The 21,027-nt window shown below is 34.8% G+C and overlaps 1 pseudogene; it reads left to right on the top strand.

Moving 5' to 3' along the window:
* Nucleotides 1–9,650: 9,650 nt before the first annotated feature.
* On the top strand, nucleotides 9,651–10,175 carry LOC110197100 (small ribosomal subunit protein uS15 pseudogene; annotated as a pseudogene).
* The last annotated feature ends 10,852 nt before the right edge of the window (nucleotides 10,176–21,027 follow it).

Below are 21,027 nucleotides of genomic sequence, written 5' to 3'. Positions count from 1 at the left end.
AGAAGGAAAAAAGATTAGATTTTTTTTCTTTAGATCAAAATGCCAACTTTCTGTATTGCATTGCTTTCTGGTTATTCCAATATTGTAGAGATAGAAGTGGAATGGATCCAATAGCGTTGCTTATTTATGAGACTGCAGATTGTAACAAGAATTTGACATTGTTTTAGAATTTTAATACTATGAACTTTTTTTAATTTTAATTCTAAACCACAGCATATCAAAGGTTTTCTAATCCTTTTCATTCTAAAACAAACAAAAAATACCTCTACTTACTTCAGGTGGCAATTCAGCCTTCACTTGAAAGTTTTAATTGATGGAGAGTTTACTATCATGTGAAGCATTCCATTCTACTTTAAAACTGCTGTGATCATTAAGATGATTTGCTTTAGGTGAATCCATAATTTGCCACTTTAACACTAATATTCATTGCTTCTACTCTACCCTCTGGGACAAAGTAAAATAGATATAACCCCTCTTTCATATGATTACTTCTTCTCTGCACCTCCTTTTCTTATGATGACTCTTTATCCTCTTCTAGACTCTTAAATACGTGTCCTACAAGGTTGTGTCTTTGACTCTTCTCTCTTTTCCCTTCACACTCTCTCCTTGGTGATTTCATCCATATCAATGACTTTAATTATTACCTCTAACCAGATGATCTCAAATCTTTCTTTCTAACTCCAACTTCTCTGCAGACCCCTGGTTCTGTGTTAAGAACCATATCTGAATATTCGCTTCAATTTCCTACCGTGACCTCAAACTCAACAGATCTGTGACTGTATTTATCTTATTTCTCTCAAAACCTTCTACTCTCCCTAACTTGGCTACTTTTGTTGATGGCATCATTAGCTCCCCAATCACCAAAAGTCAGAACCTGAGTCATCTTTTACCTTTTTTACTTTCTTTCACCTCACCAAATCTAGGTAGTAGCCAATTCCTGTCAATTCTACTTTTGTCATATTTGTCAAACTATTTCCCCTTTCCCCCTCTGTGTAACTCATATCATCGAAGCTATCATCTCTTATTGCTTAGACTATTGTAAGAGAATCTCAGCTCACCTAGTTGACCTACTTCCAGTTCATTAACTCTCCAATCAGTCCTTTATATAGCCACTTAATTGTCTCTCTGATTCACCACACTAATAATGTTACTGTTCTAATCAAAATTCACCATTGACTATATTCTATGAACTCCTTATATTTAGTATTCAAAAAATATTCCACCCTCCCCCCCAAAAAAAAAAACCTGACTCCAACTTACCTGTTCATTTAAAAAAAAACAATAATTCCCATTTATTTTGTATTTTAAGCTTATAAGGCAATTTCTTTATAAAAACTATGTGAGGTAGGTAGAACAAGTATTATAACCTCCATTTTAAAGAAGACAAAAATGATACTTTGAAAAGCTGATTTCCAGGCAATTTGCTGTATAACTAACAGTGATCTGAGGGAAGATTTGAGATAATTTTTCTTAACTTCAAGTATAGCAATCTGCCTAATACAATATAATATGTTTCAGATTATTCTCTCATCTCATACTACTTCTTATGTCCTACAACTTCTTTTAACTCATTTTCTCCTATTTCTCTCTTTCTCATTTGTTTCTCATTCTAGTCAAATTGAACTATTTCTCGTCTGTTATTCTCCTGCTATTTTTTGGTTGTTTTTGCCATTTGTCTTTTTCTCCATTCTTGCAACAGATTGCCTCTTTCCCTGCAGACTTAAGTTCTTCACTTTCCTCAAACTTGAGCTCACTCACTATCTCCTACACAAAACCTCCTTGTCTCCTCTCTGTGAAATGGATTTCTCCAATCATAATCCTCATATTATTTTGTCTATACCACTCCATTCCTCTACTGGTCCCATATCATAGTTATTCTTTACACATTTTTTTTTTACCATTAGCTCATATACTCCTGGGAAGCTGGATCTATATTTTATTTATCTTTTGGTTCCCAATATCTAACATAGGGCCTTGCATCACTTGAATTTAATGAGGTTTTACATAATAATCCATATTAAAATGTTTAGAATTATACTCATTTATTTTTCTTCATTCCTAAACTACTTTCTTAAAATATAATAACATTTTTAAGGTAGTTCCATGGTAGAATAAAATGTCCTAATGTAGAATAAAATCATCTTGTTCTCAGAGACTTAAATATTTCAACAATTAACAGTATCATGAAACTGGCTATAGTATGGACTTTTTTGGAAAGTAAAGGTCAAACCCACATTCTCATCTTGGAATATTAATTCACATGTAGAACACATTGCTCCCTCCCTACTGTGAAATCTGACTTACAAAAGCTAAGTAAAACTCATAATCAGTGATATTTGTTAGTTTATACATGCACACACACATATCTAAGTATCAAGTGGCAGATACAGATAGATGAATAATTTTTTGTTGCATGTCTTGGCACAGGTTATGAATTAGTGCTGTCCTTGGATTCAAGAGACCTGGGTTCAAATTCTTTCTCAGACACTTATGCTCTATTCTTCAGTTTTACCTCTGTAAATTGAAGATAATTGAAAGAATTGTTGTAAAAAATGAATAAGATATATAAAACTCCTGTAAAATTTATAGCTCCATGTAAACCTGAACTGCTATTATTGTTACTACTACTACTACTACTACTACTACTACTACTACTACTACTACTACTACCACCGCTACTGCTATTACTATATCATCATCATCATTATCATCATCATCATCATCATCATCATCATCCTTTCAAAAATATCACATTGTAGAAGTGCAGTTACATTTAAGAGGTGGCTTATATTAAAATCATTATAAAATTCAGGAGAAAGATAACATTTTTCATTTTTGTACAATTAATTATTTGCCAGTGCTGCTAAATTAAAGAAAACAGACTATTTAAAAATACTTTAAAATATTGTTTATTTTTAATTTTTTTTAACATTCTGAGTTCCTAAATGTCCCCCTCCAGCCCCACTCAAACAAAATTAGAAGGCAAGCAATACCCACTAAACATGAAGTCATGTAAAATACATTTTCATATTAACAATGTCACAAAACAGTAAGACAAATAATTAAAGTGAGAAATTATACCTCATTTTGCACTCAGATTTCATCAGTTCTGTATTGGGGGTGGATAGCAATTTTCATCAGTGCTTCTGAACTGTCTTGACTCATTTTATTGATCAGAGGATTTAAGTCTTTCATAGTCAATCATCAACACATACAATGATCACCATGTTTTGCTCACTTAATTTTGCATCAGTTCATCTAAGTCTTCCCACTTTTTTTCTACACCCCTCCCCAATCATTTCTTATAGCACAATATGTGCCACAACTTTTATAACCATTCACCAAGTGATGGGTATCCACTCTATTTCAATTTTTTTTTTGCCAACACAAAAGGAGTTGCTATGATTTTTTTTTTCTTTTTTAAAAAAATTATATTTGTGATAGAAACCTAGAAGTGGTATTTCCATGTCAAATAGCATGCAAAATTTTGTAGCCCTTTGGGTGGCATTTGAAACTTGTCAAAAATGGTTAGACAATTCACAACTACACCAATAGTTGGGGAATGTACCTGTGTTCTCACATCTTTTTTTTTCTGATATAGGTGAGGTGATGCTTTAGAGGTTTTTTTTTTAACTTTGCATTTGTCTGATCAGTGGTGATTTAGAGGATTTTTGTTCTTGTTATTATTGATGTTTAGATTTCTTCTTCTGAAAGCTGCCTATTTATATCCCTTAACCATTAATCAACTGGGGAATGCCTCTTATTGTTATAAATTTGATTAATTTCCCTATGTATTTGAGGAATATGACTTTTATCTGAAAAAACTCTAATTTTTATATGACTTCATTATCTATGCTACCTTTTATCAAAATGTAGTTTCCCTCATTATCTATTAAAATTAGGTCTTTTTCTGAAGTATGACAGATTCTTTCCCAGTGCCTTATTTTAACTTTATGTATATGTCTTTCTGTTTCAAGTGTTTTTTTTTTTGTAAATAAAATACTGCTGGATTCTCATTTCTAATCCATTCTGTTATTCACTTTTGTTTTATGGAAGAGTTCATCCTATTGACAGTTATAATTCCTGTACATTTCCCTTCATCCTATTTTCTCCTGTTTAGCCTTATTTCTATTTTTCTCCTGTTACTCTTCAAAAGTGTGTTTTGCTTCTGACCACCATCTCCTTTAATCCACCTTCCCTTTTATCATTTCCCTCTTTATCTTATCCCCTTCCCCTCCTACTTCCTTGTTGTGTAAGATAGATTTTTATGCCTAACTGAGGATGTGTGTGTGTATACGTGTGTGTGTGTCTATGTGTGTGTGTGTGTATATATATGTGTGTGTGTGCGTATGTATGTATATATGTAATTCCTTTTTTGAATCAATTCAATTGAGTGTGTGGCTCAAGTGTTTTTCATTAACATTCCTCTCCAGTGTAAGAGCTCTTGCTTTCAAATACCTATTTTTTGAGATAATTTCCCCATTCTTTCAGTGCATTCCTCTTTATCATCCCTTCATTTTCTTTAGGTCATCCCAACATAATTGACTCACACCTATGCTCTCGCCTCTGTAGACTAACTGCCCTAATAATGATACAGTTCTTAGAAGTTACATGTATTGCATACCTATATATGAATGTATACAGTGTAACATTATTAAATCCTTTATGATTTATCTTTCATGTTAACCTTTTTTTTTTTTACTTGTCTTTTGAGTCTTGTGTTTGACAGTCAAATTTTCTATTCAGCTCTGCTGTTTCCATTAGGAATGCTTGAAAGGCCTCTTTCATTAAATGGCAATTCTTCCCTTGAAGCACTATACTCAGTTTTTCTGGGTAGATTGTTTTTATTTTTACCTCTATGCCCTTTGCCTTTTAGAATATTATATCCCTTCTAATTCTTCCTTTTCTTTACTGTACAAGCTGCTAAAGCTTGTGTGATCCTGACTGTGAGTCCAGAATATTTGAATCCTTTCTTTCTAGTTGCTTGAAATATGGGAGCTCTGGAATTTGACTTTATAATATTCCTTGGAATTTTCATTTTTGGATCTTTTCCAGGAAATGATGGCTGGATTCTTTCCATTTCTATTTTACCCTCTAGAATTAAAATATAAGGGTACTTTTCCTTTATAATTTCTTAATATGTGATGTCTAGGTTCCTTTTTAGATCCTTGCTTTCAAGCACTCCAATAATTCTTAAATTACAACTCCTCAATCTATTTACCAGGCCAGTTCTTTTTCCAATGAGATATTACACATTTTTATCTATTTTTAATTATTTTGATTCTTTTTTATTGTTTGATGATGTCTCACGGAGTCATTAGCTTTCACTTGCCCAATTCTAATTTTTAAGAAATTATTTTCTTCAAGGAATGGCTGAAGAAACTGTGGTATATGAATGTAATGGAATATTATTGTGCTGTAAGAAATGATGAACATCAGACTTCAGAAAAACCTGGAAAGACTTGTATGGTCTTATGCTGAGTGAAGTGAGCAGAAACAGGAGAACACAGCACACAGTAATGGCCATGTTGTACTATGACTAATATTGATAGACTTAGCCCTTGTCAGCAATGCAAGGAACTAAGACATCCCCAAAGGCCTCATGATGGAAAATGTTATCCACATCCAAAGAAAGAACCATGGAGTTTGAATGCAGATCGAAGCACACTATTTGCTATTTTTTTCTAATGTTGTATTTTCTTTACTCTTTCTGGTGGTTCCTGCTATTGGTTCTAATTCTTATTTACAACATCACTAATGTGAAAATATGTTTAATATATACATATAGCCTATATCAGATTGCACACTGTCTTGAGGAAGGAGGCAGGAAGAGAGGGGGAGAAAAATTCAGAACTCAAAAGCTTATGGAAGTGATTGATGATAAATCAAAATTAATAAAAAAAAAACAGAAATTATCTTCTTCAGCCTAATTCTGCTCTTCTTTTACACTTGGTCAATTTTATTCCTTAAAGAGTTCTTTTCTTTAATGAATTTTTGTATCACCTTTTCAATTTCACTTTTTCTGCTTTTCAAGGACTTCATTTTTTTAGTGAATTTTTGTGCTTCTTTCACCATTAGGTCAATTCTGTTGTTTTAAGATGTTAATTTCTTCTTCTTCTTCTTCTCTTCTTCTTCTTCTTCTTCTTCTTCTTCTTCTTCTTCTTCTTCTTCTTCTTCTTCTTCTTCTTCTTCTTCATCATCATTTTTGTCTTCTTCATCTTTGTCTTCTCCTCCTCCTCCTCCTCCAATTTTTCTAGCCTGTTTCTTAACTTTGAACATTAAATTAAAATTGGGTTCCACTAACCTGGGGGGAAAAAAGGCACTTTCACAAGCTTCAGACTTCTTTTTTTTTATTATGAAGTTTTTAGAGCTAGTTCTGAGGGTTTGCAAGTTTTCATTACTTCTGAGGTGGGAGAGATGTGATTGCTGCTCTCCTGGTCTAGGCTCTGGTCATCATGCAGGAAGGAACTCTATTCTCCTGCAGTCATGAGATCTAGTACTCCTCTTGAACTGGAACTGTGACTAAGTCCTTTACTCTTCTGGCTTCCAATTCTAATGCTCCTCTCTGCCCTGGGATGGTGACTCAGATCTGTATATGGATAATAGTGCTGTCAACTAGCCCCAGACCCTTCACCTTGTTCCAGCCAAAGGTCCCCTGTAATCTCTTTTTAACAGGTTGTCCAACTTCCTACCTTCTCACGCTGAGAGGTCCTGAAAAAGCTATTGCTGCCTCTTCCAAAGTCCAATGTTAGTGCTGCCTCCACTTGTGCTCTGGTACAGCCCCTCCCCCAGTGTCACAGACCTCTCTTGCCAACATTCTAAGTTGTCTTAGGCTGGAAAACCTCTCAACTTTATTCTTTGTTGTTTCTACTGCTCCTGAATTTGATTTGAAGAATTATTTCAAAGTTATCTAGACACGAATACTGGGCAAGTTTGGCTGAGTTGCTGCCTCTATTTTGTCATCTTGGATGCACACCAACTACCGTTTTTTAATATCTCATTCTTAGGATTTCATTGCTTTTTTAATCTATGCATGTAGGTACATAAGGTTTGGGAGGAAAACTGTTTGTTTTGTTTTTCTATATGCCAAGCCATTCTGACTTTCATAAAATGTCACCTTTTTTTTTGAAAATATCTGGAGAAAAGTTGGTGTGGAAGAAGAGTATAACATGGAACAAGTGGTGCAGTGCCTGGTTAAGATGTATGCTCCCTTGAAGGCTCAATTTTATACATGGGATAGTGAGGATAGATGAGTTTGTTGGGTGCAGAAATCATCTAAAGGCAAATTCCCAGACCTTTCTTTTTTACAGGCTAACTACTCAGTTACAATACAGATTGATAACATGTTGGCTAGTGAATACAGGGCTTCTATCCAATATATGTGTATGCATATATGCATGTATATGTAAATATACAGACACATATGTGTGTATATTTACATATGTGTATGTGTGTGTGTGTATGTGTGTGTGTATCCTTTGTTAAAAAGCAGAGTCTACTGAAATAAGATGATAACTAATACTGGATAAATGGGGGTTAAATGGAGCTGTTTTTGGAGTCTAGGTAAAAGTTTTCCTTCATTCATTTAAGACACAAAATAGTCATCATGATATAATGATTTCTGGATTGTAATGATATTGTTGTATCTGACACATGCTAATATATGGCCTTGGGCAAGTCACTCAACCTCTGTGAGTCCCAGTTCATTTATCTTTAAAATGATATGGTTGGATTAGATGTCCTCTGAATCTCTTTCAGCTCTGTATCTAGGTTTCTGAACTACCTTGACCATATGACCCTAATAATTGTGTCCACTAGATAGATTTTATGTTATTGGGCTTCATGCCAAGAAGCAATATACTTGGTAAATTTCTTTATAGTCAGTCAGAATCTAGATATTCTCGACATGCTCACAGCTATTTAGTATATGAGAATGTTTACATGCTCCCCTTTTAACTTAGAATTATTTAAGTCCAGTTTGTTCTAGATGGCTCACTGAATAGAGCACTGGGCCTGCAGTCAGATGACCTGAGTTTAAACCCTGCCTGCTTCAAGACACTTTCTAGATGTGTGACCCTAAGCAAATCATATAACATCTTTCAGCTTCAGTTACTTCATCTGTAAAATGGGGCTAAGGCTAGCACCTAATTCATAGGATATTTATAAGGATCAAGATTGCAAACATCTATTTATATATTATATACAAATAGATAATGTGTAATATATAATATGGCATAATAATAGTATGTATGTATAGTGAAACATAAAGTGCTTTATAATTACTATTATTAATGCCATTAATATCAAAACGGGGTCTCTACCTTCTCATGAAAAAAGGCAAAAAAAACCAACTCAGAATTTTTAGATAATTTTGAGTAGTATTACATTGTAATACTTACATTTAGATAATATATCTCTGTAATATAGATAATATTAATAAAAATTAACTAAATACAGTAATGCTAATATTTAGATAATATTGAGGATTAAGTATCAAGATGGCGCAATGCTACATTAATTCACTACACTAAGAAATGTTTTCTCTGGAATTGACTGGGGTAAGAGGTCTGAACCTCTTGTATTACTATAAAATAATGTAAAAGTGTAAGGAACTGGCTACACAAATGTAGGTTTGAATGACTGCAGTTGTCACTATACGCTTTTACAACTATACAGTAGTCTCTCCACTCCATGTGCTGACACACAATGTGATCAGCCAGTCAAACTGTGAATGACAAATTTGCTTCCCCTGACACTGTCATTGTCCTTTGTGTAAAGTTGAACTTACATGCAATGTTTCTTCATCCTAGCTTGTCTCACTTCAAATTTTCTTAATCTTGTTTAGATTGTATTCTTTCCCCTGTATTTAGATAAACAAGGTCAAGACATATTCTCAGATGCCTGTTCATTAACAGCTCTGTGGGTGATGCTCAAGGAGTGGTGAGATATGTTGTGTGATATTCTCACACAAACTATGTTAATTGTTCTTCTATGTTTATGAGTCTTAATTGTGTTTCAGTAACATGAGGTTTGTTAAATGTGTGTTACTTTGAAATGCTAAGTTGAAGCAGTGAATCTTGCACACAGAAATTCCCAAACTCCTTCCACTTTATTATTGCACGTTAATCATTAGAATAATGTTCAGTTAAGAATCCAAAATCATCATACACATGTAGATATGATATATTCAATTTTATTCAATAATTTGGCATATGTAGCAACTTCACATTTTAATTTTTCAGTCAGTACCTTAATTTATATGTTTGATTTTCAATCTCATTCATTTCTGAACATCTTTTTCCCCAAATCCACTATTCAGTGAACCACAAACAACAAAGCTGTTGCTGTTGTTGTTATTGTTGTTGTTAATTTTTAGGAGAAAAAAAATCTTCAGCAAAAAGCAATCAGCATATCCTCTAACATGTCAACATATCCTTTAATATTCAAAGCCAAACAAATAAACAAGAAAACCCCAAGCCACTCTGTTTACCTGTAGGTGATTAAGGTATGTCTCAGCTATACCAAAGTAGAAATTAGCAGCCTCTCAAAAAGTATTATTCTGATGTTTCATTATTGTAAGGAGGCAATGCTGTAGTCTTAATATACAGTTGGGCTCTTTCACTGCCAGATCTTTGCCATCATGGCTCGCAATGCATGCTCCCAGGAAGGGCCTGTCCCAGTTGGTTCTGCTGTACCACTGCAGCTTGCCCACGTGGCTGAAGCTCACCTCAGGCAAAGTGAAGGAGCAGATCCTCAAGCTGGCCAAGAAAGGCCTGACATCCTCCCAGATCAGTGTGATACTGAAGGATTCTCATGGCGTGGCACAAGTACCCTTTGTAACTGGGAGCAAAATTTTGAGAATTCTAAAGTCCAAAGGACTTGCCATTGATCTTCCTGAAGATCTTTATCACTTGATCAAGAAAGCTGTTTCTGTTCAAAAGCATCTTGAGAGAACCAGAAAGGACAAGGATTCTAAATTCCTTCTGATTTTGAATGAGAGCCAAATTCACTGGCTGGCTTGGTACTACAAGACCAAGAGAGTGCTCCCACCAAATTGGAAATATGAGTCATCTACAGCCTCTTCTCTGGTTGGACCAGAAGATCCAGAAGGTTGTATGATTGTTCAAACGTGTCTTAATGACAGACTGTCACTGTCCTTCCACCAGCCTAGTTAAATAGGGAGTTGCATCATAATAAGTTTCTCCTGGGGTGTGAATTATATGGATATCAATATATATATATACATGCATACATATATGTATATGTACATATACACTATATCTATATATATGACTGTTATGTGTTGTCCCATTTCTGGTGTGAAATTGTTAGAATGTTAACAAAGGGAGAAAAGCATGCTTAGAAACACAACATGTTAGTAATATCTTTATCTATTCATTTAATTCAATATTCTAAATATGAGCTTGTTCAGTGGCAGTATATACTTCTGATATATTATCAGAAGGTCACAGTCAAATCAATAGTGACATTCTTGATAAAATGTTGAAAAAGAAGCATAAGGAAGCTTACATCTAAGTGGTGACAGCCCACACAAATATTTGAGCTGCTGGAGTTGTTTTCATATTGTGCTCAAAGGCAACAAGATATATCACTTCAAAGTGCACTTGACAATAGTTGTCTTGGGTGGAGCCAAGATGGTAGAGAAAAGGCAGCAACCCAGTTAAACTCTCCCAATATTTCCCTCTAAATAACATAACACTTCAAATAAAATTTTGGGCCTACTGAGCAAACAAAAGAGCAGAGTGAGATAATTTTCCTGCCTAAGGCTACTTAGGAGGTTAGCAAGAAATAGCTGTCACTCTGGTGTAGGGCCAGACTGCAGTGAGGCATTAGGGCTGCCCTGACAGTTGTAGCAACAGCAGCAAAGCAGGAGCTTCAGGAGCTCTCATCCCAGAGATGGTAAGGAAGTCAGACAATTAATAAGGAAGATTATTAGGGACCATTTGCTTGGACTTGGTGCAGTAGGTGCTAATTGGTAAGTCTATTGCCCATATGAAATTCTGGGATGTAGTTCAAGGTTGCAGTTACAGGGTGGAGAGGCATGCTTCTGGTTGGTCAATAAGGGAGTGTGGGCATTGGTCAGTTTCAGGGTAGAGAGAAATGCTATTACTTGTGGCTGAAGAACACCTGGAGACTTATTTATAATCCAAGGCCTTCTAGAGGAGCTCCAGTGCTTGCAGCTGGAGGAGATCAAGACCCTTCATAGGTAAAAACCAGGATGTAGATAAGAAGACTAGTGACCACACCTCTTCCTGGATCACACCATGTTGGAAGCACCAACAACTTGCAGACTCTCAGAAGAAGCTGTGAAAAACACAACATGAAAAAGAGTGAAGATTAGGATAGTACCTCTCAGGTGAACAGAGCCCAACTTTAACATAAAGCTTAAAGTCAATAAATAGTCTAGAAAAAAGAGCAAACAAAAAAGAAAGACCTTGATCATAAAAAGCTACTGTAGTGGAAGACAAAAACACAAGGGTTAAGAGAAAGAAGGGGTGACAAATGGGAAAGTGGATTAGGGAAGGTAGTGGTCAGAAGCAGAACAAACTTTTGAGGAAAGATAAATAAAAAAAGGACAAACAGAAGAAAATAAGATAAAGGCAAATACACAGTTACCATTCACATCTATGAATATGAATGGGATGAGCTCACCATGAAAGGGAAGCAGATAGAAGAATGAATTAGAGACCAGAATCCAACAATATGTTGTTTACAAGAGACATACTTGAAATAAAAAGACTTAAAATAGAGAGTCCAAATGAGGGGCTGAAACAGAATCTTTTATGATTCAGCTGAAGTAAAATGTTAGGGGTAGCAATAATGGTCTTAGACAAAGCAAAAGAAGAAGTAGATATAATTAAAAGAAAATTAGGGAAACTACATTTTGCTAAAAGGTAACATAGACAATGAAATAATATCAAATCATGCATAGCTAGTTGCTCTGATAATGTTCTCATTTCTCAAATATATAGCAAAATCATTCAAAATTTATTAAAAAAAAAATAAGAGCCATTTTCCCAAGGATGTGAACAGGCAGTTTTCAGAAGAAATAATCAAAATTATCTATACTCATATAAAAAAAACCCTCTAAATCACCATTGATTAGAGAAATGCAAATTAAAACAACCCTGAAGTACCACCTCACACCTATTGGAAATTACAAATGATGGAGGGGATGAGAGAAAATAGGTTACACTAATGAACTGTTGGTAGAATGGAGAACTGGTCCAACCATTCTGGATTACAATTAGGGACTATGTCCAAAGGGTTATAAAACTATGCAGATGCTTTGAATCAGCAATACCACTTATAGGTCTGTACCACAAAGAGATCAAAGAAAAAGGATAATGACTTATGTGTAATATAAGTATATATGTACATATATAACACATGTCTATATCTATATCTATATTAATCTGTTTTTGTGGTAGCAAAGAATTAGAAATTGAAGAGTTGCTCAACAACTTGGGAATTGCTGAACAAGCTGTGGCATATGATTATGATGAGGTGTGTTATCAGAAATGAAGAGGAGTATGGTTACAATAAAAAGAAAAAAACATGCAAAAACCTATGTGAAGTGATGCAAAGTGAAGTGGTAATAACCAAGAGATCATTGTACATAGTAATAGCAATATTGTTGAAGCAGTAACTGTGAAAAACTTAGCTATTCTGATCAATACAATAAATCCAAGAAAATTCTAAAAGATTCATGATGAAAAAAAAAAACACTACTCCTCCAGAGTGAGGACTGATGAACTCTGAGTGCAAATTGACTTTTAATTTTCTCACTTTATTTTTCTTGTTTCTTTTGTTTTTTTGAGATAGGGCTTATATGCAAATACATTTTGCATAATTTCATATGTATTATTGATATCATATTACTTGCCTTCTCAATAGGTGGGAGAGAGTTGAGAAGGAAGGAGAGAATTATGAACTCAATTTAAAAAAATTAAATTAAATAGATAATAAATTTTTAAAAAGAGACGGAAAGATGGAAATTAGCAAGGAATGATGGAAAGCACTAAAATAAAGAAATTTTGAAGGAAAAAAAATACACTTAGTCATTTGGTCTTCTAGAAAGCATAATGATCATAAGCTAAAAGATTGCTATGAAAACAGTTTTTGTTAATGCATCAACATCTATTGTAGAAGATGATGAAATGGAGAAATTGTATTAAAAAATTTTTCAAAGACCATTTATTTTATTTTTACCCTTTTTTTTGATGAAGCAGTTGGTTAAGTGACTTCCCCACAGTCACACAACTAGTGAGTGTTATGTGTGTGAGGCCGGATTTGAACTCAGGTCCTCCTGACTCTAGGACTGTGCTCTATTCACTGCGCCACCTAGGTACCCCAAAGCCCTTTTAAACAAGTTAATATATGTCTGCATTGACACAATAAATTCAAGGTTGAGGACCAGTAAGAAAGGTGACTAATATAGGGAAATTTGACTCAGAATTATGAAATGAAAGAAGTCAAGGCTTACAGACTACAGAGAATCCTAATACCTTTTAGCACACATTATTTTTTTCAAGAAAATAATCATAAGGTTTCAGAATGGCACATGTAAAAAATTTAAAAAAAAGTTTCACTTTTTTTTTTCTTACTCTATAGGAAATGACTAGTTACCATGGTGGGGATGTCCTAACTGGTCATCTGCTTCAACATTCTTTTCATTCCATCCAAAACTTCACAGAGCTACCTAAGTGATTTTCCTAAAGCTTGGTTCTGATAACATCATTATCTTACTTAATAAATTCCAAGGGACTTTCTATTATCTCTGGGAACAAATATAAACAACTTTGTTTGACATTAAAACTCATTTCGAACAGATTCATTCCTTCCTTTCCAACCTTGTAATATATTATTCCACTTCACACATATTCTACAGTCCAGCTAGAGTGTTCTTATCACTTTTCTAAGTATATAACATTTCATCTAACATCTCCGTCCTTGATCTGGCTGTTACCCATGTCTGGAATGCTTACCTTGGAATTACCTTTTGGAATTTCTGATTTATTCTGTCACTCTCTTAAGCACTGTCTTCTACATTAGGCTTTTTTTGGTCCACCTAACTGTGAGTACCTTGTCATGAAGTAACTTTGCATATATATTTTTCATGCAAAGGGCAGAGGATGATTCATTTATGTCTTGTAATCTCAGTGATCAGCACAATACCTGGTACATAGTAGATGCTTAATAAATGTTGATTGACTGATTGAGAAATATTTCATAATTAATTTTCTTTGTGTAATTAGACCATAGAATGATTACTTAGCAAAAAACAGCAAAACCAGCCCAAAATTGGAGAAAGAATAAAGGTGAGGAAATATTCCATTTAATTATAGCTGATCTATTTTAGCTTATTCAAATGAGTTACTAATGCTAAAAATGAGAAAGTAGGTAGAGCAAAAGACATTGACCCCGACTATTATCATTTTCTAAAGAAGTTTAATTGATATAAAGCCATCTCCACAATTAAGAGGCCAAAAGAGTACAGAAACTACCTCAGTCAACAGACAATTAATCTTCTTGACAAGTAGAGAGACAGGCATGGCAGTCAAGGGCAACCATGGTTTATAAATCCATTTACAAAACATTACAGAGGAGGATAGTGAACACTTAATTGCACTTCACAAGCAAAGAAAACCAATAGAAAGAAAACTATATCTATGCAAAACTTGACTTAATATCCAGTTAAGTCAAATCATGTGAATAATGTTTTATATGAAAATTGAAGCAAAAAGGACACAGAAATGAATGAAAGAAAAAAAGTAACAGATTTCCAGTTTCCTGATAATAATATTTTTTTGTCATTGATGTCAGTGGAATACCACACTTGAATTTTAAGGAGTAAGGGAATAAGCATTTATTAAGTGCCTTCTCCACACCAGGCACTTTCCTAAGCACTTTATAAACATTGTCTCATTTGATCCTCATAATAAACTGGTGAGGAGTTGCTATTATAACTCGGATTTTAAAGTGAGGAAACTGAGCCATATAGGTTAAATAATTTGCCTGTGGTCACACAGCTTTCATCTGAGTGGATTTGAACTCGAGTCTTCCCTGCCTGCAAGCCCAGAGATCTAGCTACCTATTTCCTTAGGAAGAAAGAGGCTAACTGAATTCCCAAATCACAACTACTCCAAGAATGCTCTAAAAAAAGTGCAAGGCCTAGTACCTAATGGAAAATAGAGAACCTATACTGAGTCATGTTTCCAGCCCAAGATCACAAATGCAACCTACAGACAAGCGAACAGTATAGGGATTGCAGAACTGAGATGGGCCAGAGATCACTGACCCAAGGCACACAGCAATGACCTAGACAAGAAGTGCAGGGACACACAGAGCTGATAAGTCATCCCCTTGTCCAAGTCCAAAGTGAGGGGTCTCCTAGGGGGGAAACTTAAATTTCCAGAAAGGTAGGACTTTCATCCAGAATAGCAAGATAATGCTGCGTCACAGGGACTCAGCCTTAAGACAAGACATAAGAAATCCCTGGAGAGTGGTTCCATTGGCCCCTCTAGTACACTCTGCCTCCAGGCTGTTCTCTCTTCTTTAGAAGTGGTGGAGTAAAACAAAACAAAACAAAACACAGTTATACTAATCCTATCTTTGTCATCACTTGGCAAAATTATTACTACTAATAATAATTCTGGCTGTCAAAATCCATGGATTTCCCTTAGATACTTCCCTTAAAAAGTCTCCATCCAAGTCTGCAAATCCTGCCTTCCTGTCAAATAGAGAGTTTCCCTAGAAACCCTCAGTGGCAATTCCCCCAGACTGGATCACTTGATTCCTTTGAGAGTGATAGTCCAGGTCTTCCCCTTTTCTCCATCTGCTTTGTGTACAAATTACAGGTAAGCCACCTGCTTACCCATCCACTTTCACTTTTGCTAAAAACAAAAACCAAAATATAAACCTGGTCTGAGTCTTCTATCAAGCTGGAATAAGCTTAAGATAAACTCCCAGAGTTGATCTTGCACTCTGCCCTAACCTATGCCAGCTGTTTGGTACTGGTACATGGATTCAGCTCAGATGCAGTGCCCATAGTCCTCAGGGCAGGAGTATCCAGCCTAGGTAGTGGATTTGGTCCCCATCCCAAGAAAGCAGTGCAGGTGGTATTCTCCCACAGTGCTGACATAATAGACATCCCCAAAGAGTTCTCTGCTAAGCCAATGCCTCTGAAGTTTACCAGGACAGCCCTCTGGACAAATGACCAAAGAAAAATATAAAGATCTATTACGACGCTAGATGCAACAACAATACTAATAACTGCTGATATTTCTATAACATTTTAAGGTTTTCAAAGTAGTTTTACAAATATTTCATTTTATTTTCACATCAACCCTGGGAGGTAGGTGATATTATTAACTCCATTTTTACAGATCATGAAATGGAGACAAACAGAGGTTAAACTACTTGTCTGAAATCACACAGGTAGTAAGTGCCTGAGGCCAAATTTGAACTCACATCTTCATGACTCCAAGTATAGCACTCCATGTATTGAGCTATCAATTGCCCAAGACACAAACCCTGAAGAGGAGAATAATTCTAAAACACCTTAAAAAAGGTATTTTGGGAAATTCTAAAGAAGGAATGATGTAAGTTTAAAAAAGTTGTAAAATATCATTATAAATAAAATGATGAAAAAAGAAAAGAAATGGAAAAGAAATGAAAGCCACAGATGAAATACTTGGTAAAAAAAAATTAGCTTGGCACATGTAGAAAACTTAATCGAAGCAGGAGAAAATTAGAATGAAAATTAGTACATAGTTACATGAAGCAACATCAAGTAGTAAAACAAACTAAAAAATTGGAAAAAAAATAGAAGAATATAGTATCTTATATAAAAAAAGCTGACCTGGAAAAAAGATCAAGGGGAGATAATTTAAGTGTAACCCAGGGCTCAATCCCATTTAAATAACACTTTCTTTCATAAACAATGATTACTGGATTCTCAGTGACTGCATGAGGGGTTGAGTTGACAAGAGCTTGGGAGAGGAGAGATCCTTATTTTTATGGCTTGCAGCTTTGAGAGAGGTTATATGAGGTTTCAAGTTCTCTTCAGGCCACAATCCCTGGAGGAAGAGAATGACCCTGGTAGGAGCAGACACAGACATGTAGAGACTTGAAGAGTAATAGGCTCCTCAATCATTTCCCTATTTCCACTTTACCACAATAGACACTATACAATTTCTCTTTGGATGACATCAGGTTTTCTCTCTCTCTCTCTGTCTCTCTCTGTCTCTGTCTCTGTCTCTGTCTCTCTCTCTCTCTCTCTCTCTGTCTCTGTGTGTGTGTGTGTGTGTGTGTGTGTGTGTGTGTGTGTGCTCCCTCTTTCTCCTCTCCATCTCATTGAGCTATCTTATTCTCAGTGAAAGTGTTCATTAATATCTTGAATTATATGCTATGATAATATGTATGATTCCTTTGATTTCTGGTTGCTATCAGCTGAGATGGATGGATTCATCTGTTGTTGGATGTTATTCTGTTTCTTTATATAAAAGCATTTGATGAGAAGAGATTCAAGACTTTGGACATATAGCTTGAGGGCATTTCTTTCGTGTTAAGGTATAATGATAAGAAATTTGATTTCAGGATTCCCTGAAGAACTTTAAGTCTAATACGGGAAAACAAAACTCCGAACTTAAAAACTGTAGTGAGTCAAAGCAAATGAGATTCTGTAATGATATGAAGCAATATGCCTATTCCTCAAATGTGCTTCAGAAAGAACATATGTGTATTTAGTTAAAGGAAATAAGTTAATGGATAGGTGGGGTTTCACAGGGTTAAGGATGAATGAAATTGGGCAGACTGTCATGATAACAATACATTAAGTAATATTTCTAGGACTGAAAGATTGTCCCACAACACATTAGCTAAACGCCTGGAGGTGAGGATAGATTTTGGACTCCAGTCTTATATACTCATGTTGTAAAGAGAAACATTCAGATAGTTAGCTCTTGGAAATCTCTGAGACTTTCCAGACTTAGAGGTGGAGGTTGCCATGAATCACAAAAAAGGACGATGGTTCATTTAGTTAACATTTGAGACCATTTATTACAACATCCTCATTTTATAGAAGAGAAAACTGAGTCTCAAAGTGGTTGAATGACCTTCTCAAGGCCACAGAAGTCATAAATAGCAGAGTTAGGACTTGAAACCATGCTCTCTTATGTCAAATCCAGTGCTCTATCCACTACACCATCCTGTCTCAGTCTGGGGGGATGAGACAGAAAGGCAAGGACTAAATAATCAGAAAATCTTGCTTAACATGATCAAATAGATAAACTATGCCACATCTCAACTTTCCACTGAAGGGAAAATTACTGCTAGACCTTATTCTACATTAACACCTTCCTAATTGTTCCTCTTTATACGGTACTAGTCACTGCTTCCTCTCCCTGCTAATGAAGGCAGGAAATAGCTCAGAGAATATTCAGGTTAAAACCAAAGTAAGCAAAAAAGCAGGGCCTTGTTATCACTGTGAACAATTGTCTTTTTGATATTAGACAGATGATCCAAGACAGGGACCAGTTGATCTCTTAGGTTCCTTCCAGCTCTGACTCAGAGATTCTGTGTTCCTAGTTCATTTCTGTAAACAATAAAAAAGAACAGTGGCTCATCTAGTCAATGTTTTCTAGTTATCAAAAGTATTTTGCTCCTGTTCTCCAAACACATCCATTTTCCTTGAGTGGAGATAATCTCTAAGGCAGAGGTTATTAGCATTTTTGTGTCATGAATTCTTTTGGTAATCCATTTAATACTACTGAGATCTATTGCCTACATTCACAATTAAAGGAAATGCAAGATTTCAGTTAGAAGTTAATGAAATAAATATGTATTTTCTTTCCTAACGAAGTTTCATGGGCCCCCTGAAATCTATTGACAGATACCTTGTTCTGCACACCCCGAGTTAAAAGCTCCTCTAAAGTATCTTTCAGCTTGAAATTATATGATCTATCATCCTAGGTGACCCCTAAACTCATAATTATCTTCCTTACATTTGGTGGGATGGAATAGGGGGAAGCAAATATACTCCTATCTTGGCTCAAAATATGTCTACTTCTGTTCATAAGTGACACTTTACTTGCATTCTTGATAAACTCGATAGAAAATGGGATGTAATTTTAAGAATTTCTAATCTAATTCCAAAAAATTGGCAACTCCTCTGAAGAATTCTGGTTCTCATTCCTGTACGTTTAGAATTAGTTATTCAGGAGATCTAATGCTAAATGAAGCTTGTGACTTCCAAGAAGTTCCATCTATGCCCATCTGGGAGGGGCTAAATAAAGGCAGCAAATAAAGCAATCATGTCACAGATTTTTTGTTTCAGTCAGATGAAGAAAAAGTCAACAAACCAAAAAGAGACATATAAAAGTTAGATTCTGTGAGTATGAAGATGATACAGTTTTTGAGTTCACAGCACTTTTATACTTTTAAGCTATTCTTGGTAGCTCCATGATTGGATTTGATACTAAGTTGAATTTTTCATATAGAAAGACAATAAACAAAACAAAAAATTCTGTTTTTTCAGATTCAAAATTCTAACAACATTGTAGAAAAGATATTTGGGATTTTCTCTATAGGCACAACACTTTCAGGTCGCCACATATGATCCCAATTTCAAGGCTCAGGCACTGTTATATCCCTGCACTACGCAAATCACAACTCTAGGTTAACATTTAGCTTGACATAAAGAATGCAGTTCTGTAGCCATTTGGGGATGACATTAATAAGAGGGCACATCGTTTTCTTGCACAGTGAAGTTTTAATAAGTTAGAGAGAATTGGTTTTCAGAGGAATGGCAGTTCCCATTAAAAATCAGTTTTTAATAACCTGATTGTGTATGAGTGAAGGATATGATAGATCATTACCTATAGTGGTTTTACTTTAAACAAGAATTATATGCAACAAAGATATCAGTGAAGCTTATTTTGTGAGCAACCTGAAAGAGAACCGAGTCAATATCCCCATAGCTACATCCAATTGATCATTCATTTGATTTAAGAAAAAAGAAGACAAATATGTTATTAAAAGAAGGACAAATGAAGAGCATGCCTGGCCAGTTTCTAGTTCATTTACAGAAGAGAAAAAAAAAAAGATAATGCAACTCTCTTATTCATTTATGTAAGATCAGATAATTCTGATTATATAATTTATACCTTCCCTCAGACTATAATACACACTACTAATTGTATCTCTTTTTCCATTCTTCACCTTTTTGTCCAGGTATCCAGCAAAAGTTCCTACACTTTTCTTAGACTTTTACAGGAAGTTACTATCAATCTTGTGCCAACATCTAAATGACATACTGTGTAGCAGAGCCTATTTTAGATTTAATATTTGCAAATTGCTTGAGAGTGAGAAAAAAAAATTAAAATGTGATGTCACTGTTGGTTTAAAATTTTATTAAAAATTACATAATTGGAACCTATCATTATATTTTACTTCATTGTCTTAAAATACCTAAATTGATTGCTTTAAGTGGCTTCTTTTAATCTCAAAGCTATGGTTCAATAAATTATTTTAAGTTAATGTTAATTTTGACTAGAATTATAAATCATAGTTTTCTAAGTTAAATATAACTTAAAGCTTCAGTTTGCAATTTTAGGATCCATACCCATTATTCTGGGTTGTGATATGGAAGATGATCACACATGTATGCGCAAGTGGGCACACAGACACACACACAGACAATACTCTTGAAACTTTATAAACATCAAAGAATGCTTTAATACATTTCAGTGCAAATGAGCTCAAAACATATAGATTAAATTACTTTGAAATACATATGGGTTTAAAATTTAATGTGAAAGATGCTTAGCTGAAATATGTCATGGGTTTTGCTGAGTCCAAACATTTGAAAAATAATTTGAGGTATTTTATTGAACTAAACCTCCTTTCAGATCTTCCGTAGTTTGTAACCAGGAAAGAATATGCTGATGAAGCTTCCTCAATTTCATCTGAAGTGCAGGTAAGCAACATATATTTCCAAAAAGC

This window comes from Phascolarctos cinereus, unplaced genomic scaffold, assembly GCF_003287225.1.
Source record: "Phascolarctos cinereus isolate Bilbo 61053 unplaced genomic scaffold, phaCin_HiC Scaffold_7;HRSCAF=346, whole genome shotgun sequence".
Classification (NCBI taxonomy): Eukaryota; Metazoa; Chordata; class Mammalia; order Diprotodontia; family Phascolarctidae; genus Phascolarctos; species Phascolarctos cinereus.
Note: the sequence above shows the minus strand (reverse complement) of the source record. Positions and strands in the feature narration are given on the sequence as shown.